General features: G+C 48.1%; 1 long non-coding RNA gene across 2 annotated transcripts in view; it reads right to left on the bottom strand.

Moving 5' to 3' along the window:
- Positions 1 to 24,104, bottom strand: part of LOC141085621 (uncharacterized) — a 384,296-nt gene that overhangs the window by 237,275 nt on the left and 122,917 nt on the right. For both annotated transcript variants that reach the window (XR_012231339.1, XR_012231338.1), the window contains exon 3: positions 4,741 to 4,918. This is a non-coding gene — a long non-coding RNA (uncharacterized lncRNA). The remainder of the gene's footprint in view (positions 1 to 4,740; positions 4,919 to 24,104) is intronic.

The following is a 24,104-nucleotide window of genomic DNA, read 5'->3' as shown; positions in this document are numbered from 1 at the left end:
ATCTGCCTAATTCTCAACCACTCTATTTTCATGAGAATGACTCTGCAGACAACATCCATCAAAAGCTCAATTCCAATTCTACACTTATGGCGTATTTCAACCTTAATAAGATCGACCACAATGCACATAACTATTTCTACAGCGAAATTCCAGAACACTACGTTTGGAAACAAGGCACATGGGAACAAAGAAAACGAGGGGGTCTCACAGTTATTGGAAGAATGTATACTGTTAGTGTGAAAGACCAAGAACGCTATTATTTACGTTTGTTGTTACTGCATGTAAAAGCTGCTACCAGTTTTGACAGCATTAAAACCGTCAATGGAGTTATGCATGAAACCTTTAAGGATGCTGCGTTAGCACTTGGATTATTATTCGATGATAGCATCTGGAGACATACTTTAACAGATGCTTGCATTCTTAACATGCCTTCCCAACTTAGAGACATGTTTGCTTATATCTGTATTTTTGGCCCCCCCAGTAATCCACTTGAATTGTGGAATGAATTTAAGGACCATTTTTTACAAGACTATTGTCATACATACCACAGCAACACTGAAGAGTGTATCGATTGTGAAGGATATGCTATGAAAGATGTCCAAGATGTCCTCATAGTCCATGGAAAAACTTTTGCTGATTATAATTTACCACGCCCAGCAAAAAATATTAAACAACTCCTTAAACAATATGATAAGGATTATGAGTTAAAAAAAGCTGCAGAGATGAAAGAATCTCTTAATCAGGAGCATCTTTTTGCCTATGATGTCATTACTGAAGCTTTACAAAATAGCAGTTTAATACCAAAGTGCTTTTTTCTCGATGGACCTGGTGGCAGTGGAAAGACCTACCTATACCATCTACTTACACATCATTTAAGAAGACAAGGAGAAATTGTGTCACCTGCAGCAACTACAGGAATAGCATCTAACTTGATACAAGGAGGCCGAACAATCCACTCTCTATATGGCATACCTATTCCGATCAACGAAACATCTGTTTCCAGGATTAAAAACGATACAAATGTAGGAAAACATTTACAGAGTACAAAACTTTTTATTATTGATGAGTGCACTATGGTCCAAAAACATGCATTGAATGTGATAGATAGACTTCTATGTGACATCATGACAACAAATGTTGCTGAAAAAAATAAAACACCATTTGGAGGTAAAGTTATTGTTCTTGGAGGAGACTTCAGACAATGTCTTCCCGTCATCGCTCATGGAACAAGAATAGACATTGTAGATTCCTGCATTAAATATTCAGAACATTGGCAACATTTTACCAGACTACCGCTAATTAACAACATGCGCTCCACTGATCCTGAATACAGCACTTGGTTGCTTAAACTTGGAAATGGTGAGCTGTCTAATGAACATAACCTTGGAGAGGATGTCATTGAAATTCCTCCAGACATGCTTTGCACTGGCTCTATAGTAACCGAGATCTTTGGAGACCATATTTGCATTGATGTTAATGACCAACAAAGCCTCGACACTGCTGCATCACATGCTATACTATGTCCGAAAAATGATGACGTCGATTTTCTGAACTGTAAAGTAATGGATCGCATTAGTGGTGATTATACTGTATATACAAGTGATGATTCTGTCGATGCTGATGAGGCAGAGGAATGTGAAAACTACCCAGTTGAATTTTTAAACTCTCTGACACCATCAGGAATGCCATCACATCTCTTAAAACTTAAAATTGGCACCATTGTGATGCTATTAAGAAACCTAAACACCAAGAAAGGTCTCTGCAATGGCACTCGCCTCATTGTCATTGCCTTACTCCGCAACATCATACAGGCTAAAGTGATTACTGGCTCAGCTGAAGGAGACATTGTGTTTATTCCACGCATCGATTTGTGTCCTTCAGAAACTGGGTTACCTTTTAAATTAAAACGTCAACAGTTTCCTCTAAAACCTGCTTTTGCTATGACCATTAACAAATCCCAAGGACAGACCCTCAATCGAGTTGGAATTTTTTTGCCCGAACCTGTATTTGCCCATGGACAATTTAATGTTGCATTCTGCCGAGTAAAGCAACGCAGCAACGTTAGGGTCAAAGTGGTGGATACACCACTTCAAGGACAATTGCTACCAAATAGCCCAAAAATCTTCACTAGAAATGTCGTTTACAAAAATGTCTTACTTTAAACTATTTAAGTTGGTCCTGGAATTGATAGATATATAGATATATAAATAATAGTTACATTCTAAATAGATATAGATAATAGACTTCTAAGACTTCTATACATAGCTTGATATATGTTATATATATAAATATTTTAAGCAGATAGATATATCTTACACTAATTATCTCTTTCACATATATGTCATAGACATATTTAAATCCATAAAAATATACATAGGTATAGGTATATATAGATTAAAAAAAAAAGGCAAAAACAAAAAAAATTTAGGCAAACATACGTAGATTTCAACTACATAGCTAACACATACCTACATAACTTAGGTAATAATAATTAATTTTTTATTTATTAATAGAGTACTATTATTTCAATAGCACTTTACATACATCAGTAATACTGTCCTTCTTGAGGCTCACTATGTAAATATCTTATCCACATAAAAACATAGGTGTGATACATCTATCTACTATAATAAATGTGCTAAGCAGCTTCCGGGTTGTAACAACTTCCGTCCAGTTGTAACTGGTGATGTCACAGCACACCTCTTGCCATGTTAACCCTCAACACACCACTCCTCCTCAACACACACTCCTGTCACCTTTCACTATCTCCACTAACATCCAGTCGCAGGATTTTAGAATACTCAAGATGGCGTGGCCGCAAGAACATGTTGCCGGCGTGGACAACGTCGGGATTTAGGATGGCGCCGGTGGAAGAAGATGTCGGGGATCGTGGAGCAGCGATGATGACGGTGTGAGTATGTGAGACGGAGTGAGAGAAAGGGTCGTATGTGGAGTGAAAGAGTGAGTGGAGATGGTGAAAGGTGAGAGGAGTGTGTGTTGAGGCGGTGTGGTGTGTCCAGGAGGAGTGTGTGTTGAGGGTTCACATGGCAAGAGATGTGTCACTATCCTCCCGATGCGATAGCATCGGGCCTTAATCTACTATAATAAATGCGCTAAGCAGCTTCCAGGTTGTAACAACTTCCGTCCAGTTGTAACTGGTGACGTCACAGCACACCTCTTGCCATGTTAACCCTCAACACACCACTCCTCAACACACACTCCTCTCACCTTTCACTATCTCCACTAATGTTCACTCGCAGGATTTGAGAATACTCAAGATGGCGTGGCCGCAAGAACATGTCGCCGGCGTGGACAACGTCGGGATCAAGGATGGCGCCGGTGGAAGAAGATGTCAGGGAACGTGGAGCAGCGATGATGACGGTCTGAGTATGAGAGACGGAGTGAGAGAAAGGGTCGTATGTGGAGTGAAAGAGTGAGTGGACGTGAGTGGAGATGGTGAAAGGTGAGAGGAGTGTGCGTTGAGGCGGTGTGGTGTGTTCAGGAGGAGTGTGTGTTGAGGGTTCACATGGCAAGAGGTGTGTCACTATCCTCCCGATGCGATAGCATCGGGCCTTAATCTACTATAATAAATGCGCTAATCAGCTTCCAGGTTGTAACAACTTCCGTCCAGTTGTAACTGGTGACGTCACAGCACACCTCTTGCCATGTTAACCCTCAACACACCACTCCTCAACACACACTCCTCTCACCTTTCACTATCTCCACTAATGTCCACTCACAGGATTTCAGAATACTCAAGATGGCATGGCCGCAGGAACATGTCGCCGGCGTGGACAATGTCGGGATCCAGGATGGCGCCGGCGGAAGAAGATGTCGGGGATCGTGGAGCAGCGACGATGACGGTGTGAGTATGAGAGACGGAGTGAGAGAAAGGGTCGTATGTGGAGTGAAAGAGTGAGTGGACGTGAGTGGAGATGGTGAAAGGTGAGAGGAGTGTGTGTTGAGGCGGTGTGGTGTGTTGAGGAGGACTGTGTGTTGAGGGTTCACATGGCAAGAGGTGTGTCACTATCCTCCTGATGCGATAGCATCGGGCCTTAATCTACTATAATAAATGCGCTAAGCAGCTTCCGGGTTGTAACAACTTCCGTCCAGTTGTAACTGGTGACGTCACAGCACACCTCTTGCCATGTTAACCCTCAACACACCACTCCTCAACACACACTCCTCTCACCTTTCACTATCTCCACTAATGTCCACTCACAGGATTTCAGAATACTCAAGATGGCATGGCCGCAAGAACATGTCGCCGGCGTGGACAACGTCGGGATCCAGGATGGCGCCGGTGGAAGAAGATGTCGGGGATCATGGAGCAGCGACGATGACAGTGTGAGTATGAGAGACGGAGTGAGAGAAAGGGTCGTATGTGGAGTGAAAGAGTGAGTGGATGTGAGTGGAGATGGTGAAAGGTGAGAGGAGTGTATGTTGAGGACGTGTGTGTGTATTGAGGGTTATCATGGCAAGAGGTGTGTCAATATCCTCTCGATGCGATAGCATCGGGCCTTAATCTAGTACTATATAATCGTCTAATTCTGTCTGTCTGTTTGTAACAGAAATCCCGCATCGCTGATTGATCGCGACTAATCAGTGACAGGCGCTGTCCGGCCGTGAATTGGCAGGACCAGGACCGCCGCCGCCTGACTACATGCGCAAGATCCCGCCACTGCCTGCCCACCCCGATGAAATCTGAAAGATAAGAAAAAACAGTTAGATTATACTCACCCCGGCATTCGGTCTGGTCCCATGGGTGTCGCCGTCCCATCCGGCGCCTGCCATCTTCATACAGAATGCTGTAGATAAGCCCCTGATGGCGGTGGCCCCAGCTTATGGGGCAAAAATGGGGTGACAGATTCCCTTTACATATTCTAGAATACCCGATGCGTTAGACTTGGGCCACCATCTAGTAAGATATAAATAAAATGAGAAACTGAGTTATTACAGGTGATATTTTTCTGATTGGTAGGGTCTGATCCTGAAAACTGGGGCATAATGTGGCATCAACATTACATTCACTCTCTATGTGACTGTTGGAAATAGCTCAGCACAGCATTTTGCTTATTCTGGTAATTGCATAGAAAATGAATGGACTGGTGGTGTGCAAGTGCAGCCAACATTACATTTTAGCTGGGCATTTTAGACTCTGCTCAGAATTATCAGGCATCCCTGCAGTTAGATCCTCTTACTGTTCCTAAGGTTATTACGAATCTTGTTTGGATATTCTCACACAATTTTACCTAGAGAAGAAAACAACACAATTAAATATTGCTTAGTAGTGATGGGCAAACCCGTACAGTAAAGTTTGGGATCCAAACCAAACTCCTACTGTTTGGGCATGGACACTTAACATGGACCTCTATGAAGTCTGTGTTACAGTTTGGGTTAAGCATAATGAACATTGGGTGTTTACCACACTTTCATCTGCATCACAGCATGAGAAACACTGAAGGCTATGATTGGCGGTAAGATTATTACCGCCAGTCAGAGCACTGCATTCCCATGCTGTCAGATTACAGTGTGAGCCAGCAGCTGTGACCAGCGGTAAAAAGTTTTTCCATTTCCCTGATGGCACACTGGGTAAACATTGTGGAGGCCAGAGCAGAGTCCCACCCTGGTATGTCATATGCCAAGGATTGCTTCTCCTACTTCTATCAGAGTTTCCTTCACCTCATCCACCAGTTCCTGCAGTCCCTTCTACTACTCTTCATCCTCCATTTCCAATCTGCTATTTCAGGACATGTGGTCCACATCAGCTGGAAACTCTGCAGCACTGCCTGAGCAAAGCGTCAACAGACTCTGCTGAAGTGAATTTGTCTAGAACACAAACCACACACCAGTTACCTAAAGGAATAACAGACAAGACAGATCTGTGTTTTTTGCAGTTGAACCTCCAACCAGGCATGGTTACTTGTGATAATAAACGTAAACTGGTGGCAGATGTGAAGCTTGGCAAGCTTACACATGTACCATGCTTGGTAAACGTGCTCAACTTGATAGTTCAGTGGTTTCTGAAAACCTACCCAGTTTTGACAGAGATTCAGGTCAAGGTACACTGCATCAGTACCCATTTCCGTAAGTCGCCTACAGTTGCTGCTGCGGCAGTGCATACAAGTGCCAGATCATCGACTAGTGTGAGACGTGCCCACATGCTAGAACTACACACTGTACATGTGTAGGGTGGAGGACCCCCACAGAGTGTCCGGGCTGAAACCAAGGGGACCGCCATCTCAGTTCCTAAGGAAACAGTACCCGGGGAACAGAGGAGGAGAGTGGACTGTTGAGAGTGACAGGACAGCAAGGGGAGGGGTGAGTATAAAAGGGACAGGGAGCGCGGAGAGGAGTCAATTGGTGATACGTCAGACACGGAGCAGGAGACGGAGGGGGAGTGAGAGAACAGGAAGGATACTGACAGTTGAGAGAAGAGACCAGCAGCAGAGGATAGATACGCAGTGGCCCTCAGGAAAGAGGCGCCGAGCTTACCGACAGGGACTGCCTCTTCACCCCAATCCCGGGTTACGATCTGCCCCCGGTCATCCTCGGCTGTTACCGCTGAGCTCAAGCCCTCCGTGGCCTGTCCGCTCCCTCTCCTGGCTGCTGTCATCCCCTTTCAGCCCGCAGTTGCGGCCCGTTGCCACCCGCGGACGCTGCCGTTTCACTTCAGCCCATGGTTGTGGCCTGTCTATCACCGCTCACAGCCACCTTCACCCCGCTGCAGTTGGCAGTTGGGGCCTGTTCCTCATCAACAGAGACACTCTGCACACAGCCTCAGGCTGTGCGCGTGGCCAGTAAACCGCCACTCTTGAGGACTGCGACACAACCCTGCTTGGGGACAGGAGTCCCATTGAACTTGATAACAAGCGCAACCCCGCTGTTACAACAGGGGGTTACTTCATCTCAGGACTCCATCAGGGCCTGTTGTGTCCCAACTCCTCCTGGGCGCTGGAACGCTCGAAGACTATTCCAAATCTTCAGCAGCTGGGCCCAGCGGCTGCGACGCCAAGGCAACCTCATCAAAGACGCCAGAGCAGCCTTATCAAAGACGCCAAACCAGCTTCATCAGCAGCGCAGCTTCCACAGAGACGCCGAGGGACGTCAGGACGGATAAATGACATTATAGAGTATAAGGACCCGTAGATGGCTATACCGTGGCCCCATAGTAACTGGCCTCGGCTGGGTTAGTCCTGTTCTTTTCAAATAGTGTTTGGCTGGACTGAGTCCCTGCGAGGACAACTGTTGTTACCCCTTTCTGATTGCTTAGTATAGCCATAGCGGCTTCAAATTATAAAAGTTTGCTTTTCAAAGTGCAACCTGTCAGCACCGCTGCTCCCATCGCCTCCATACTTACCGCTGGTCCCGCAGCGCCGTCTGCTTCCGCTCCGGGTCCCTCTTGCCTGCCAGCTCCGGCGCGCGCCTCCAATCTTCCCCCCTTCCGACGGGCGGCTTCCCGGCGCGCTCCTCCTCTGCCTTCTGCCGCGCGCACGTTGCCTCCGTGCACGCGCCGGGGGGTCAGACCGCGCGTCCCTTCAGCACGGACGTCTATCACCCTGCCCTGATCCGGTTTCATCACCTGGCCAATCGGTGGCCACCCGCAGGTACTTCAGGCCGCCCTCCCTTAGGGGAGGCGCCTGACTGTCGAGTTTCCTCGCTTAGTCTAGGCCGTGCGCGCTGCTGCTCGCTGTCTGCTCCAGCCCGCGCCCTCTCTGCTCCTGTGCCTTGCCTGCCTGCTTCCCTGCTAACCCTTCCTGTGTCTTTCTTTTGCAGTACGGTGTACTCCTGCCTCCGCCCAGGTCCTGCTCTCTCTCCCTTGTCCGCCTGCTCCGCTGTCTCTGCTCCCGGACCCTGGTTGTCCCGGAATCTCGCCGGTCCTCCACCGCTTCCCTGCAGCTCATCCTCTTGAGCCGACCCCTGGTCCTGGCTGCCGTGACGTTTGAACTTCTTGAGCCTGCTCCCAAACGATCCCTGTATAGGGGTCGGTCCACCTGGTGCGCTCGCTCAGGGAGGGTTCGACGTCACGGTCCAGTGGGTCCACTCTTGCTCACCTCTCCTGTAGCGTAACAGAACAGTCAGGCCATGGACCCCGCCGGGACCGCTGCCCAGAAAGAGCTAGTATTCTTACAGGAGAACCAAACCCGCATAATGTCTTTTATGAAGACCATGGACTCCCGCCTGTCGGCCCTACAGGCCGCAGATCCCAGGAACGCCTCCCAATTGGCCAGCCTTCAGCAGGAGCTGGGTCAACAACGAGATACCCAGGCTCATATCCTCTCCTATATGGTTTCGGTCGACGATCGGCTGCTCTCCCTCCAGTCCGCAGCCGCACGAGACTCGTCTCGTACTCCAGATCCTGTACATGCCCCATCCCCTAGGCTTGGTAAACCGCCACGGTATGGCGGCGACCCAAAATTATGCAGGGGTTTTTTGAATCAGTGCCGGTTGCACTTTGAACTTCTGCCTCAGCAGTATCCCACTGACCGGGCAAAAGTAGCCTTCATTGTGTCCCATTTGGAGGGAGAGGCCCTCTCCTGGGTGAATCCCCTGTGGGAACGGGATGACCCTATAGTTTGTAACCTCCAGACCTTCACGGACACTTTCCGTAAAGTTTTTGACAAGCCCGGTCGGTTGGCTTCCGCAACTGAGTCCCTTTTCTGCCTCACTCAGGGTTTGCTCACGGTCGGACAATACGCCATCCGATTCCGTACCTTGGCCTCTGAGTTGGAGTGGAATAATGAGGCTTTGGTTGGGGCCTTCTGGCGTGGTCTCTCGGGCAGGATTAAGGACGAACTGGCGGGACGAGATACCCCGCCTAACTTAGAGGATCTCATTTCCTTGGCCACCCGGATCGACCTCCGGTTCCAGGAGCGCAACCGCGAGGCCGCTAGGGAGAGAAGACCGCTGAGATCTTCTTCTTCTCTCCATAGGCCCTCTATTCCACGTCCACTTGGGCCATCTTCCAGTTCGGCGCCAGAACCGATGCAAGTAGATCGGGTCAAGTTGGCGGAACAGCGCCGGAGGGAGAGACTGACGGAGGGATTGTGCCTGTATTGTGGCAGCGCGTCTCACTTTCTACGATCTTGTCCTGAGAGACCGGGAAACTCCTCCACCTAGGTCAGGTAAGAGAGGCCGCCCTAGGTGTGTCCCACTCCTCTCATCCTCTTACTTTTTCAGTGCAGCTGGTTTTTGGTCAGAGACGTGCTTCGGAGGTGGCCTATGTGGACTCGGGCGCGGCGGGAAATTTCATCCGGTTAAGAGAGGCGAGGAAGTACCGGATTCCCGTAATTACCCTAAAGACTCCACGTGTTATCGCCTCTGTGGATGGGAGACCTCTGCAGGTATCAGTGTCCCAGGTTACGGAGGAGGTCCGTCTGCAAGTCGGGGCCTTGCACCAGGAGCTGATCGCATTCTACGTTCTACCCAACCTGTCCCACGCTCTGCTACTTGGGCTTCCCTGGCTTAGGACACATGAACCCGTGTTGGATTGGCGTTCTGGGGAGGTCCTCCGCTGGGGGCATCCTTGCCAAGAGAGGTGTCTAGGATCCGTTCTTCCGGCTATTCCTTCTCCAGTCTCCTCGGGCCCTGCGGGCTTACCTGCTGCATACTGGTCATTTTCGGATGTCTTTGACAAGAAAGAGGCAGAGACCCTACCCCCACATCGGCCGTACGATTGTCCTATCGACCTACGACCCGGAACCACACCGCCCAGAGGGCGAATTTATCCCCTGTCTCCAGCTGAAACCGCGGCCATGTCCGAATACATCCGGGATAATTTAGCCAGAGGGTTCATCCGAAAGTCCTCTTCGCCTGCCGGTGCCGGGTTTTTCTTTGTGAAGAAGAAGGACGGTTCACTTCGTCCTTGTATTGATTTCCGGGGATTAAACAACATTACGATCAAGAATAAGTATCCCTTGCCGCTTATTCCTGAACTCTTCGAGCGTTTACGTGGAGCCCGCATCTTTTCTAAGCTGGACCTGCGCGGAGCCTATAACCTCGTTCGCATCCGCTCCGGCGACGAGTGGAAAACGGCCTTTAACACCCGGGACGGGCACTATGAATATCTTGTCATGCCCTTCGGCCTCTGCAATGCTCCCGCGGTGTTTCAGGAATTCGTTAATGACATCTTCCGAGACCTGCTATACTCCTGCGTGGTAGTGTACCTAGATGACATCCTTATTTTTTCCCCAGATCTGGCATCGCACAGAAGGAGTGTTCGTCAGGTACTACAGCGTCTGCGGGAAAATCATCTCTACGCGAAGCTTGAGAAGTGTCTCTTTGAGCAATCTTCATTGCCCTTCTTGGGTTACGTGGTGTCGGATTCTGGGCTAGAGATGGATCCTGAGAAATTGTCGGCAATTCTCCAATGGCCTCGCCCGGTGGGTACCAAGGCAATTCAACGGTTCCTCGGCTTCGCCAATTATTATCGTCAATTTGTGCCACATTTTTCATCTCTCATCAAACCCCTTTCCAGTCTTACTCGCAGGGGTACCAATCCCTCGCTCTGGCCACCAGAGGGTGAAGAGGCTTTTTCCAGTTTGAAACAGGCCTTTGCGACAGCACCAGTGCTCCACCGTCCCCAAGTTAACAAACCCTTCGTTTTGGAAGTAGATGCCTCATCCACAGGAGCTGGTGCTGTTCTCTCTCAAAGATCCTCGTCCGGGCGACTGGCTACCTGTGGGTTCTTCTCAAAGGCGTTCTCTCCCGCTGAATGTAATTACTCCATCGGGGACCGCGAGTTGTTAGCCATAAAATTGGCAATGGAGGAGTGGCGCTATCTTCTGGAGGGGTCGGTCCACCCATTTACCATCTTTACCGATCACAAAAATCTAGCGTACCTCCAGACAGCCCACAGACTGAACCCCCGGCAAGCTAGATGGTCTCTCTTTTTTGGACGGTTCGATTTCGAGATACGTTTTCGCCCCGGACCTAAAAACGTCAAGGCTGACGCATTGTCCCGGTCTCTGCAATCTCCAGATCTGGTGGAGGAACCGGCTCATATCATCGATCCGGCCAAGATCATCACAGTGGCTCCAGTGAATCTCATCACTCCTCCTCCAGGCAAGACCTACGTCTCTGAGGCAGATAGGAGAGAGGTGCTGCGCTGGGGTCATTCCTCTAAACTTTCGGGGCATGTGGGAATCAAGAAAACGCTGGATCTCATTACTCGTTTCTATTGGTGGCCTACACTTCGCCAGGATGTGATTGACTTCACGGCATCTTGCTCGTCCTGTGCCAAGGTCAAAGTTCCCAGACGGCCACCCTCCGGTCTTCTGCTGCCGCTGCCCGTCCCTTCGGTTCCATGGCAGCATATAGCCTTGGATTTCGTCACCGATTTGCCCAACTCGTCCGGATGTACGACTATCCTGGTAGCAGTCGATCGCTTCTCTAAGATGGCCCATTTTATTCCTCTGCCAGCACTACCCTCGGCTCCTGAATTGGCAAAGATTTTTATCCAGCAGATCTTCCGCCTTCACGGTTTCCCGCAGCATATTGTTTCTGATCGTGGGGTACAATTCACTTCTCGGTTTTGGAGAGCCCTATGTCAACTTCTGGAGGTCAAATTAGACTTTTCTTCCGCATACCACCCTCAGTCCAACGGGCAAGTGGAACGCGTCAATCAGGTACTAGCGTCATATCTACGTCTATTCTCTAACGCCCACCAAGATAACTGGGTCCATCTCCTCCCCTGGGCAGAATTTTCCTACAATAATCATTCCAGCGAGTCCTCGGCCAAGTCTCCATTTTTTGTAGTGTTTGGGATGCATCCTGGGATCCCGTTACCGATTGCCACTACCTCCGGGGTGCCGGCAGCAGATTCCTTGGCCATGGAATTCTCCAAGGTCTGGTCCGAGACTAAAGAAGCTCTCAAGAGATCCGGAGAGTGCATGAAGAGACATGCGGACAAGAGACGCTTGGACTCTCCTACTTATCTGCCGGGACAACAAGTTTGGCTCTCTGCCAAGTATATTAGGTTGAAGCTCCCCTCGTACAAGCTGGGACCTCGCTACATTGGGCCTTTTAAGATTCTCAAACGTATCAACAACGTGTCCTACCGGTTGGAGTTGCCTGCCTCGCTCCGAGTCTCCAACACCTTCCATGTCTCTCTCCTTAAGCCAGTTGTCCTGAATCGTTTCCACCCGCTTCCGAAACCCTCTCCCCCACCAGTCAGCGCTGATAATGTTTTTGAGGTAAGAGACATTTTGGCCTCTAAAAGGGTAAGGGGTAAAACGTTTTTTCTCATCGATTGGAAAGGTTTTGGTCCCGAGGAGAGATCTTGGGAGCCGAGGGAAAACGTCAATGCTCCACTCATCCTTAAGAGGTTTTTTGCCAGACACAGTAGAGGGGGATGTAAGAGAGAGGGTACTGTCAGCACCGCTGCTCCCATCGCCTCCATACTTACCGCTGGTCCCGCAGCGCCGTCTGCTTCCGCTCCGGGTCCCTCTTGCCTGCCAGCTCCGGCGCGCGCCTCCAATCTTCCCCCCTTCCGACGGGCGGCTTCCCGGCGCGCTCCTCCTCTGCCTTCTGCCGCGCGCACGTTGCCTCCGTGCACGCTCCGGGGGGTCAGACCGCACGTCCCTTCAGCACGGACGTCTATCACCCTGCCCTGATCCGGTTTCATCACCTGGCCAATCGGTGGCCACCCGCAGGTACTTCAGGCCGCCCTCCCTTAGGGGAGGCGCCTGACTGTCGAGTTTCCTCGCTTAGTCTAGGCCGTGCGTGCTGCTGCTCGCTGTCTGCTCCAGCCCGCGCCCTCTCTGCTCCTGTGCCTTGCCTGCCTGCTTCCCTGCTAACCCTTCCTGTGTCTTTCTTTTGCAGTACGGTGTACTCCTGCCCCCGCCAAGGTCCTGCTCTCTCTCCCTTGTCCGCCTGCTCCGCTGTCTCTGCTCCCGGACCCTGGTTGTCCCGGAAATCTCGCCGGTCCTCCACCGCTTCCCTGCAGCTCATCCTCTTGAGCCGACCCCTGGTCCTGGCTGCCGTGACGTTTGAACTTCTTGAGCCTGCTCCCAAACGATCCCTGTATAGGGGTCGGTCCACCTGGTGCGCTCGCTCAGGGAGGGTTCGACGTCACGGTCCAGTGGGTCCACTCTTGCTCACCTCTCCTGTAGCGTAACACAACCAGTCTCGCATCTCATCACTGCATCCTGCGAACCTGCTGTTACCTACACTTGGTGTAGTCGGCAGGATGCAGTCTCCGAGCACGGACAATGACGCCCCAGACCAGGGCAGGGCCATGAACTCAACAGTTGACGAGAGCCCTCATTCCAGCATTTCGTTGGGGGCTATGCTGAGCAACCTGCTTAGATTTTCCGGCTCCAATACCATGCTATGAAGCTGGACAGAGCGAATGCGGGGGGCTCTTTCGAATGCACCCGATGACTCCTGACCTAGAAGCAGAAGTAGCTCTCATGGCATTAGATGGGGAGGCTCGGAATTCAGTGATGTTAAAACCCGCAGGACACCGCAACACCTTTGACAAGGGTTTGCAGATTTTAGAACAGGCCCATGGGGACCCAACCAACGTGGGAGAGTTAAGAACCCAGTTGTTCAGTTGGATGCAGGGAGAGGGGGAGACCATCACGCAGTATATGAATGTCCTCCAAGAGTTACACACGGCCATCCAAAGAAAAGACGGCTTAGGGGTAGGATCTGTTGACATTACACTACACGACCTGTTGGTGACTGGACTGCGGGATTAGAATGAATCCACGTATAGACTTTTCCGAGGTGGGAAGTAAAGCACGTGCTCGAGAACAGGAGCAGGGAATGGCGGTCCCCGTGGGGAAGGTCCGAAGTGTGGAGGCTTCCTTGAACGCAGTTTCGGAGCCTCAATGGGTAGAGGAAATGAAGCAGTAGTTGAAGAACATCCAGGGCGAGTTGGCTGAAGTGAAAAGAAGGACTGAGTCTGGACGGCCTAGTTTCAACCATGGTCCCTGAGGTCCCCGCCCCACCCGGGGCAGACAGACCTCGCAGACCCGGTGCTATGATTGCGGGGAGCCGGGCCACTTCGCCCGAGAGTGTCCGCAGCGTGGGAGATACCCACCCCGGCGGCCATTAAACAAGAGGGCTCCGGGCTGGGGGGACGCCGCTCAGAGCCAGAAACCACGATTAGGGGTGGTGGAAGTCCGGTGGTATGGGCAGAAGTCGAGGGCCGTGTCGTCCGGTGCCTGGTGGATATGGGGTCACAAGTAACAACTATGCCTGCAACTTATTTCCATCAGAATTTCCCCGAGGTAGCGAGACCCCAGTGGGGGCCCATGATCAGACTGGTAGCCGCCAATCAACTACCGGTCCCTGTTGCCGGGGTGGTGTGGGTACAGGTGACGCTGTGTGGTACATTCCTCAGCCTCAGAGGAGTGGTTCTGACCCACAGAGAAACTGATAAACAGCACCCAGTCATTCTGGGCATGAACATACTGCAGGAGTTCGGCAACCTACTCCTCAATGATCCCACACATGAGATCTTGAAACAGTGGGGTTCCCGCACGGCCCAAGGACAGGTATTCCAGCAGTTGGTGCGGGAAGCACGAATCCTCCAGGACTGCCAGGAAGGTGAGGCCCTGGGCAAAGTCATCACGCCAGCGGCTCCCCTGCTTGTACTGCACCCTGGACAGACAGTGGTGGCCATGCCATCCAAGCCCCGATACCATTCGAAGGTGTGGAGATGCAGGTGGAGCCATGCTACTCGGAGCGCTTACCCCCTGGCATACTGGTGGCTCGCTCCCTGACAACAGTGCAGAAGGGGACTGTCCTGCTGCGCTGCATCAGCCTTGAAGACCAAGACATCACCCTGAAGCCCCAGACAGAATTGGCCATGCTAGAAAGGCCTTTTGAAGAAGTACTACCGGACCCTGCAGTTCAATTGAGAGTGCAATCCGAGGACCCCAGGGTAGTAACTATCCGTACTCTACCGGCTACCGAAATTTCAACTCAGGAAAAGGGTCAAATCATCCTGGAACAAATGCGGGCCAAACTCTCTGGACTAACTGCAGCCCAGCTGTCTCAGATAAAAACACTGCTCGAACAGTACCACGAGGTATTTGCTAGTCATGAGGAAGATTTTGGATCTACCACCACCATCACCCATGGAATTCCCACGGCAGGAGCAGCCCCCATCCATGAATGATATCGACAGATTCCTCCACAACTCTTCCAAGAGGTTAAAACTTTGCTGGCCCAAATGCTACGAAAGGGAATGATTCAAGAAAGCCAAAGCCCCTGGGCGGCTCCTATTGTGTTGGTCCGCAAATAGAAGAATCCTTGCCCGCCTTGGGGAAGGCGACGTACTTTTCTACTTTGGACCTGGCCAGTGGGTACTGGCAGGTACCTATGTCAGAAGAAGACAGGGCAAAGACGGCATTCATACTTCCTATGGGGTTCTTTGAGTTTAATCGAATGCCGTTCGGACTGGCCAATGCCCCAGGTACCTTTCAGCGGTTGATGGAGCGGTGTCTGGGAGATCTCAATTTTGAGGCCACGTTGATATACAAGGATGATATCATCATCTATGCTGCCACTTTTGAGGACCACCTGAAGCGGTTGGGGCAGGTAATCGGACAGCTGCAAAAGTACGTGTTGAAGGTAAAACCCCAAAAATGCCATGTATTTTGCACCCAGATCGAATATCTGGGTCAAGTCGCCTCAGTGGAGGGCGGAAGGCCATCCCGGGAAAAGAATGGTGTCATTCTGGGATGGCCTACCCCCGAGACGATAAAAGACGTGCGGACCTTCCTGGGGTTGGCCGGATACTACCGTTGTTTCGTAAAGAATTTTGCATGCCGGGCTCGAGCCCTGCACGACCTGCTGAAGGGGGCTCCCGCTGGGGCAAATGTTCAAAAAATCCAGTGGCGACAACCTCAAGAAGAGGCCTTCCAAGACCTTAAGGCTGCGCTTTCCGATGCTCCGGTGTTAGCTTATGGGGATTTCTCACAACCGTTCATCCTGCACACTGACGGGAGTCTTCACGGGCTGGGGCTGTGTTATCACAAGTTCAAGACGGCCGGGAGAGAGTGATCGCGTATGGAAGCCGCTCACTCCATGATTCCGAGCGCAACCCTGACAATTACAGCTCCTTTAGCACTAGAACTACTGTACTCGTGACACCTACTAGAACTACTGAATGTAGTCATTTTGACTACTGACTTGTTTTCGTTTATTATTAGTTCCATTTGTGGTTATTTATTAATAATTATATTTTTTTACTGTATTGTTATTGTGAGATCCAACAGTAATGCTTTGGAATGTTTTTTTTCTGATTTTTTTTCTGATTTTTCTACAGGAAATAACAAAAGTAAACTAAGTAAAACAATAATAATAGACGTTTTAAAATAATTTATTATTAAAGTGCACACATATAAACAACAACTCAAGAACAACAAGCAGAGAAAATGTAAGTGAAGGAGAAGAAAAATGAAAATATGGCGCAGAATCTCAATAAAACCGACCAACGGTTATTATGAAGTACAACCGGTAACTTTCTAAACATTTGTTGATTCGCATTTCAGGCATCGTCTTTCAATTACAGCGGTACATTGCCCACACAAAGACTTATGGCAAGTCATACAATTTCCAACAGATCGATTATTTTTGCATTTTGCTTTTATCTGGCAACATTTTTTTTGAGACATCACATCTGAAGATGTAGCAACTTGGGACATGCCACCCTTTCCCCTAGATACAACATACGGACCACTCAACTCTGTGACAAGCTTTTGCAAAAATGCCTTGCGTGACATTTGTCCAGTGGTCATCTCCTTGTATAATATCCAAGCATTTATACCCGCTAAGTCTAAGGTATTTTCAAATGCGTGAACAGGCCATCTCCTAGTACCTGTTCTTGCGCTGTATTTGCGTGCCATCTGATCTACTACATCTACTCCATATTTTGTTTCATTATAAAACTTTACAGTTTCTGGAGGGTTTTTTGGAGATTGAGAAGCAACAAGATCATCGGGATGGACGGAACTCAGAATTATGACATTTTTGGTTGGCTTAACTTGATACACGGTAAGTGTAAAATTATCCTCATTTTTATAGACTTTAGTGCTGTACAACTTTTCTTTCATTGTTTTTATTTCTTTAGGCACTTCTCGTCTTATCTTATTTAGCGTTCCCACGATAGTCATTCCCTGGCTTTTTAGCTGTTTGGCAAGTTTTACTGATGTAAAATAATTATCAGTGGTTACATTTCGACCTTTTTTCAAAAACGGCTGCAATAGTTTCATGACTACGTGGTCAGCTAAACGGTCATCAGCACGGCGTGAATCATCTTTACCCAAATAAGGGAAGCCATTTACAACATATTTACTATCCTTAGCTACAGCTAGCCAAAATTTATGGCCATATTTATCTGGCTTGGAAGGTATATACTGTGTGAAAGGACACCTGGTTTTGCTTGGGAAAAGTTGTTCATCAACTGTAATGTATGGGCCAGGTTTGTAACAAGCAATGCAATTGGCAATAAACCTGTCCCACACAATAGAAAAGAGAGCAAATTTGTCGGTTTGCAGTCTCTGCGATCGATTGGACTTCTCGTCAAATCTGAGGTAATGCATAATTTCTACAAAACGGTCCCTAGACATTATCGCTTTGCATAACGGTATTCCCCAGTCATAACACAACCAGGTAACACAATGAAAATGTGAAAAGTTGACATCTGAATTGAACTACATCTATATGAACATCAGGGTAAATAAGATACAGTGAAAAAATTATGCACAAAACTTTACAGCAACTTTTAGTGACAAAAGGACAGCAAAATATAGCAGGTAGTCAAAATGACTACCTTTAGTAGTTATAGGTGAATGTTGAAATAAATGCGCAATTTTTGCAACTAAATTATTTATTGCCACAAAATCTTTTTTAGCATCCTATTTGAGGAAAAGTCACCGAGTCTCAAGCCGGAATTCCAAAAAATGTAGTCACAGAGGAGAAATACATAGTACGAAGTAGTCAAAATGACTACCTCAGTAGTTCTAGTGTTAAGCTTGAACTCCTCGCAGTAGTGTGGGCCATGACGGAGCGGTTCGCAGAGTACCTGGCGGGCTCCGAAGCAGTGGTGCGGACCGACAATAACCCGCTGGCCCATTTGGAAAACGCCAAACTGGGAGCTCTGGAACAAAGATGGGTGGCCCGGATGGTAAAATTCAACTATAAAATTATCTATAAAAGAGGGGCCAAGAATGTACACGCTGATGCTCTCTCCAGGATTCGACATACAACCCCAGGGAACAGTCGAGACGACGAATTAGAATGGGAAGAGATACCGTTCGCCCTCACCGCTGCCGTGCTTACATCTGCCACCCTGGAAGTACCTCCACAGAGACCCTAAGGGGCATGCTGGAATAATCCCGGGATAAGTGGATCCAACAGCAGCAAGAAGACAAAGAAATTGTGCTTCTCCGGAAATGGGTAACCGCTGGCAAACTGCCCACTGACTCATAAATACAGACTTTGACTCAGGACATGCCGCTGATGTTATGACAATGGGAGAGACTCATTATCCGAAAGGGACTATTGTATCATAAAATGACATCACGAACAACATCTATGACGAGTTGGCAGGTAGTTGCGCCCGGAGCCCAACTTATCGAACTGGCTCGAGAAGCCCACGAAAAAGGGGCTCATTTCGGCGCTCAAAAGACCTTGCAATGGTTACAACAGAAAATTTACCATCCACGCTTGCATGCTGTTGTGAACGAGACTTGCCTGACCTATCGCCTATGCGAATTAGCTAAACCGCCCGCACAGCGAGCCCCAGTACAAACAATCCTGACCTCAGCGCCCCTTGAGCTTCTGATGGTGGAATACCTGACCATTGGTCCTGCATTCCAGGGGTATGAACACTGCCTCGTCATGGTAGACCATTTCACTGCGTTCACTGTGGTCACCCCCACTCGAGACCAGACCGCGGAGTCGGCCGCCTCCGCAATTTGTAGAAACTTTGTACAAGTTTAAGGCTTCCCTCAATGGATACTTTCTGATCAAGGAGCATGTTTTTTGGGAAAAATAATGGAGGAACTACACCGTCTCTACGGTATTGACAAATCTCGGACCACGCCATACCACCCGCAGGGAAACGGGGCCTGCGAGTGATTTAATCAGACATTAATCCAAATGTTGCATACTCTGGAGAGTGACAAGAAGGCCCGTTGGCCCGAATATGTCCCTGAACTAGTATGAGTCTACAACAACCAAGTACATCGAGTTACCGGCTATACCCCTTACTCCCTGTTGTTCGGACGCAAGGGCAAGGGGATCACGGAGGAAGAGTTGGACCCAGAGGAACCTCAGCCCTGGACTGGGGTATCATCATAGGTCCGAAATCACCGGCACAGGCTGCAAACTCTTCATTGAATCGTACATACCAAACTTCAAGACTTAGAACACCCAGGAAATAGTTTATCTCTACCTCCTGACCTCCAAAGCAGAGACCGAGTACTTGTACTAGACCAACATCTCCAGAACAAATTAGAGCCATGCTGGGAAGAGGGTCCCTATCGGGTCCTAAATAAACCCTGAAGGACCTGTGTATGAAATGCGACCCGAAAAAGATGAAACGCTGCCTACCCACATAGTACATCGGAATATGCTACACCCCTGCATTTCCACCGACCCGAAACAACCTGAACCTGCTCCTCAAGTCTCTGAACCATTGCCCGTGTTCTGGGACTCAGACGATGAAGAAGACTTCCCCACAATAACCAGGGGTTCTCTACTCAATGACAAACCAACTGACACAATTAGCCCGCCCGAACCAGCTAGCCCACCACCGGCCACCACCCCAGAAGACTCCACCCTCATTGAACTAAGACGCTCCGAGCGATCAACAGCCGGCAAACCCCCCGAACGATACGAACAGGACCAGTTCATATGACAAAGAAAACTGACACATCTGCAGACCAGCCCAAGTATACTGAGGCCCTTGCCCGAGGACTGGCAAGCTTACAGGATGGGGGAGTGTAGGGAGGAGGACCCCCAGAGTGTCCGGGCCGGAACCAAGGGGACCACCATCTGTGTTCCTAAGGAAACAGTACCCAGGGAACAGAAGAGAGTGGACTGTTGAAAGTGACAGGACAGCAAGGGGAGGGGCGATGATAAAAGGGACAGGGAGCGCGGAGAGGAGTCAGTTGGTGATACGTCAGACATGGAGCAGGAGACGGAGGAGGCGTGAGAGAACGGGAAGGACACTGACAGTTGAGAGAAGAGACCAGCAGTAGAGGGTAGATACGCAGTGGTCCTCAGGAAAGAGGCACCAAGCTTACCAACAGGGGACTGCCTCTTCACCCCAATCCCGGGTTACGATCTGCCCCTGGTCATCCTCGGCCGTTACCGCTGAGCTTGAGCCCTCCGCAGCCTGTCCACTCCCTCTCCCGGCTGCTGCCATCCCCCTTCAGCCCGCGGTTGCAGCCTGCCCTCTACCACCCGCGGACGCTGCCATTTCACTTCAGCCCATAGTTGCAGCTTGTCTATCACCGCTCACAGCCACCTTCACCCCGCTGCAGTTGGCAGTTGGGGCTTGTTCCTCGTTAACAAAGACACTCTGCACACAGCTCAGGCTGTGTGGGTGGCCATTAAAACGCCACTCTTGAGGACTGCGACACAACCCTGCTTGGGGACAGGAGTCCCATTGAACTCGCTATCAAGCGCAACCCCACTGTTACAACAGGGGGTTACTTCATCTCAGGACTCCATCAGGACCTGTTGTGCCCCAACTCCTCCTGGGCGCGGGAACGCCCGAAGACTACTCCAAATCTTCATCAGCTGGGCCCAGCAGCTGTGACGCCAAGGCAGCCTCATCAAAGATGCCACAGCAGCCTTATCAAAGACGCCAGAGCAGCCTTATCAAAGACTCCAAAGCAGCTTCATCAGCAACGCAGCTTCCACAGAGACGCCGAGGGACGTCAGGACGGATAAGTGACATTATAGAGTATAAGGTCCCATAGACGGCCATACCTTGGCCCCATAGTAACCGACCTCGGCAGGGTAAGTCGTTTTCTTTTCAAATAGTGTTTGGTTGGACTGAGTCCCTGCGAGGACAACTGTTGTTACCCCTTTTTGGTTTCTTAGTATAGCCCTATCAGCTTCAAATTATAAAAGTTTGCTTTTCAAAGTTCAACCAGTCTCGCATCTCGTCACTGCATCCTGCAAACCTGCTGTTACCTACACATGCACATGTGACCAGCATAGTCCAGTTGTGGCCAGTTATGGAATACCAGCTCCAACACACCTGTTGGTCTTCTGATTGATGAATCTGAGGTGAGGGTCAAGGCTGTGTTATCTCAAGGGCCGTCTCCTAGTAAAAGTGTTATTCATGTGCCCTATTCACAAAAAAATGATCATCGGCTGAAAAGAACTATGATATTGCCAATAGAAAACTTTTGGCTATCAAGTTGGCTTCTGAAGAGTGACGTCATTTTTTGGAGGGAGCAGTCCACCCATTCCCTATGATTAATGATCATAAAAATTTGCTTTACCTCAAATCCACCAAACATCTTAATTCTAGACAAGGTAGATGGTCTTTGTTTTTTACCAGGCTTAATTTTATTGTCACTTACCGTCCTGGAATTGAAAATGTCAAAGCTGATGCTTTGTCCCAGAGTTTCCCCAGGGGGGTAAAAGTTCAGATGATTCTGTCCCTATTTTACAGGATGGGGTAGCAGCTACATTTCAATAAAATGCAATAACGGGCAGTCAAAAGATTGTATCTACTCCAAAATGTTATCAATAAAAATGGCATCGCAATGAGTGAAAAGTATAAAAAATAAGCCTTCACCAGACCCCAGAAAATGAAAAATGGAGATGCTACAGGTCTCGGAAAATAGCCCCATTTTTTTTTAACCAAAGTTTGGATTTTTTTTACCACTTAAATAAAAAAACTTAGACATAGTTGGTGTCTATGAACTCATAATGACCTGGAGAATCATAATGGCACATCACTTTTAGCATTTAGTGAACATGAAAAAAAAATCATGAAATTGCACTTTTTTTGCAATTTTATCACACTTGGAATTTTTTTCCCATTTTCCAGTACCGTATATGCTAAAACCAATGGTGCTGCTCAAAAGTACAACTGGTCCCACAAAAAACAAGCCCTCACATGGCCATATTGACAGGAAAATAAAAAAGTTATGGCTCTGGGAAGAAGTGGAGCAAAAAAACGAAAACGTAAAAACGAAAATATCTCTGGTCATGAAAGGGTTAACATTGACTATCATATAACTGTGAAAATAATACACTGTCGATACTTGCATAGTAAATTTAGACAGGTAATGCCCTGAAATCACTTTTCTTCTAGGTTCCCCAGCTACAAATAAAATAGAACAAAATTTAACTGAGCAAATGAAACTGATTCATTCCCATCAACTCCATTATTGTCTCATCTCTGTTCTTATGAGCGCAACGGAGGATAAGGACACTATAGCTGGAAATCTGATTAATGTTAGTGGCTGCCATTGTAGTGGAGCACTGTGTCTGATATTGAGATGGGGCACTGTGGCTGATGTTGTAGTAGTGTGCTGGAGCTGGCAACATTGTCCGGCATAGTGGACTGCCATGTGGTAGGGCAATTTGGTACTGTAGTTCTATGATATCACCTGAAAATAACCCATAGAACATGTACAGAGAAAAAAAAATATTTTCTATTATGCTTTTAATAATGGATTTAATTATGGTTCAGCTTTTACGTGTAGAAAGAAAAATACAGTATTGAGATGCTGGTCTATAATGTGTAGGAAAATATGGACGATAAACTTCTATTTTATATGAAAAGTCAGGATTACAAATGTAATAGAAAAAAACAAAATCTATCCATGCTGTACTTGTTCCACAGCACTGCATGCAGCCCAAAAGACATGCTTTACAGAAGACAGAGGGCTTCCAGACCTTGTATTTATCCAATTACAAGAGACAGAAAGTTCAGTACATCTGATTAGTTTAACGTTGCCAAAAGTTAATTTACATAGAAATTAAACAGTGCATTAGTTCAAAAATTTGTGAGTCTGATGAAAAATGTAATTAACTTTTAACTTGGGGGGGGGGATAGATAATTTCATCCTTGCTGATCATTTCAGTCCTTTGCTTTCCAAAGTGCCGTCATGACTTTCCAAAGCAATGCTGAAGACTTATAAAAGCAAGCCTTGATCTTCAAGGAACAGTTGTATTTTTCAATTACATGCTCTTTGGTTATTGTGCTTCTTCTTATTTATTTTTACAATGCATAAGGCTGGTATGCTTGCAAAAAAGAAATTAAGCAATATGGGTTCATAAACTAGGAGTAAAAAATGGCATTTAGAAAAGTAAGCAATATTTCAGTTCCTAAGATGTGAATGTAGCACACACATGTAGTACTACACACGCACACACATATTAATAGACAAATGCTGTTAGAATGAATTGTCATCACGCTCTGCCTATATCCCAAATGTCTCAATTCGAGTGGAATACTCCTGGAGTTTGAAAGCTGTCCCACTCTCCTGGATAGCATGTCACAAAGTATAGAAGGTTGGGGCTAGCTTTGTGTGATGAGTTAGACTCCTGGAAGCTTATTGACATGGAAAAAAGGCCATTGTCTTGCCACACCTTGCGAGCTCACACGTTACATATTCTCATATTGTTAGCACAGCTTTCCTTGAACAATATGCTATGCTGACTACTCTCACCATTGGTTGGACTTTAAGCAGAGTGCAATGATAACCATAGTCTCAGCTGTATATTGGATGGATTTTTCTCAGTCCATTTTTTTCAAATTGTGCAAAAAATTTTCTTTGCAAACATCCATTGCTGAGATCTTAACTTTCAAAACATATGGACTATGGCCCTGATTTATGAGTTGTGTTTTTTTATGTCACATTTTTTGTCTTGTGGTATTCATTGTTAATTTTTGCTCCATATTCTTCAAAATTGTCTTTAACTTTTCTTTTTTGCAACATTTTAATACCACTTGGTCTAAATAAAATAACTACAAGGTAGACTGGAGAACATTTGCAACACATTTTTCAATTAAAAAACACCCTCAAAAATTAGAAAAGCGTATGTTAAATGGGTTTAAAAAAAGGTGCTAATAGAAAGATTTTTATGGCAGAAAGAAAAAAGGCGTAAAT

This window comes from Dendrobates tinctorius, unplaced genomic scaffold, assembly GCF_039654945.1.
Source record: "Dendrobates tinctorius isolate UK_male_01 unplaced genomic scaffold, ASM3965494v1 ptg000028l, whole genome shotgun sequence".
Taxonomy (NCBI): domain Eukaryota; kingdom Metazoa; phylum Chordata; class Amphibia; order Anura; family Dendrobatidae; genus Dendrobates; species Dendrobates tinctorius.
Note: the sequence above shows the minus strand (reverse complement) of the source record. Positions and strands in the feature narration are given on the sequence as shown.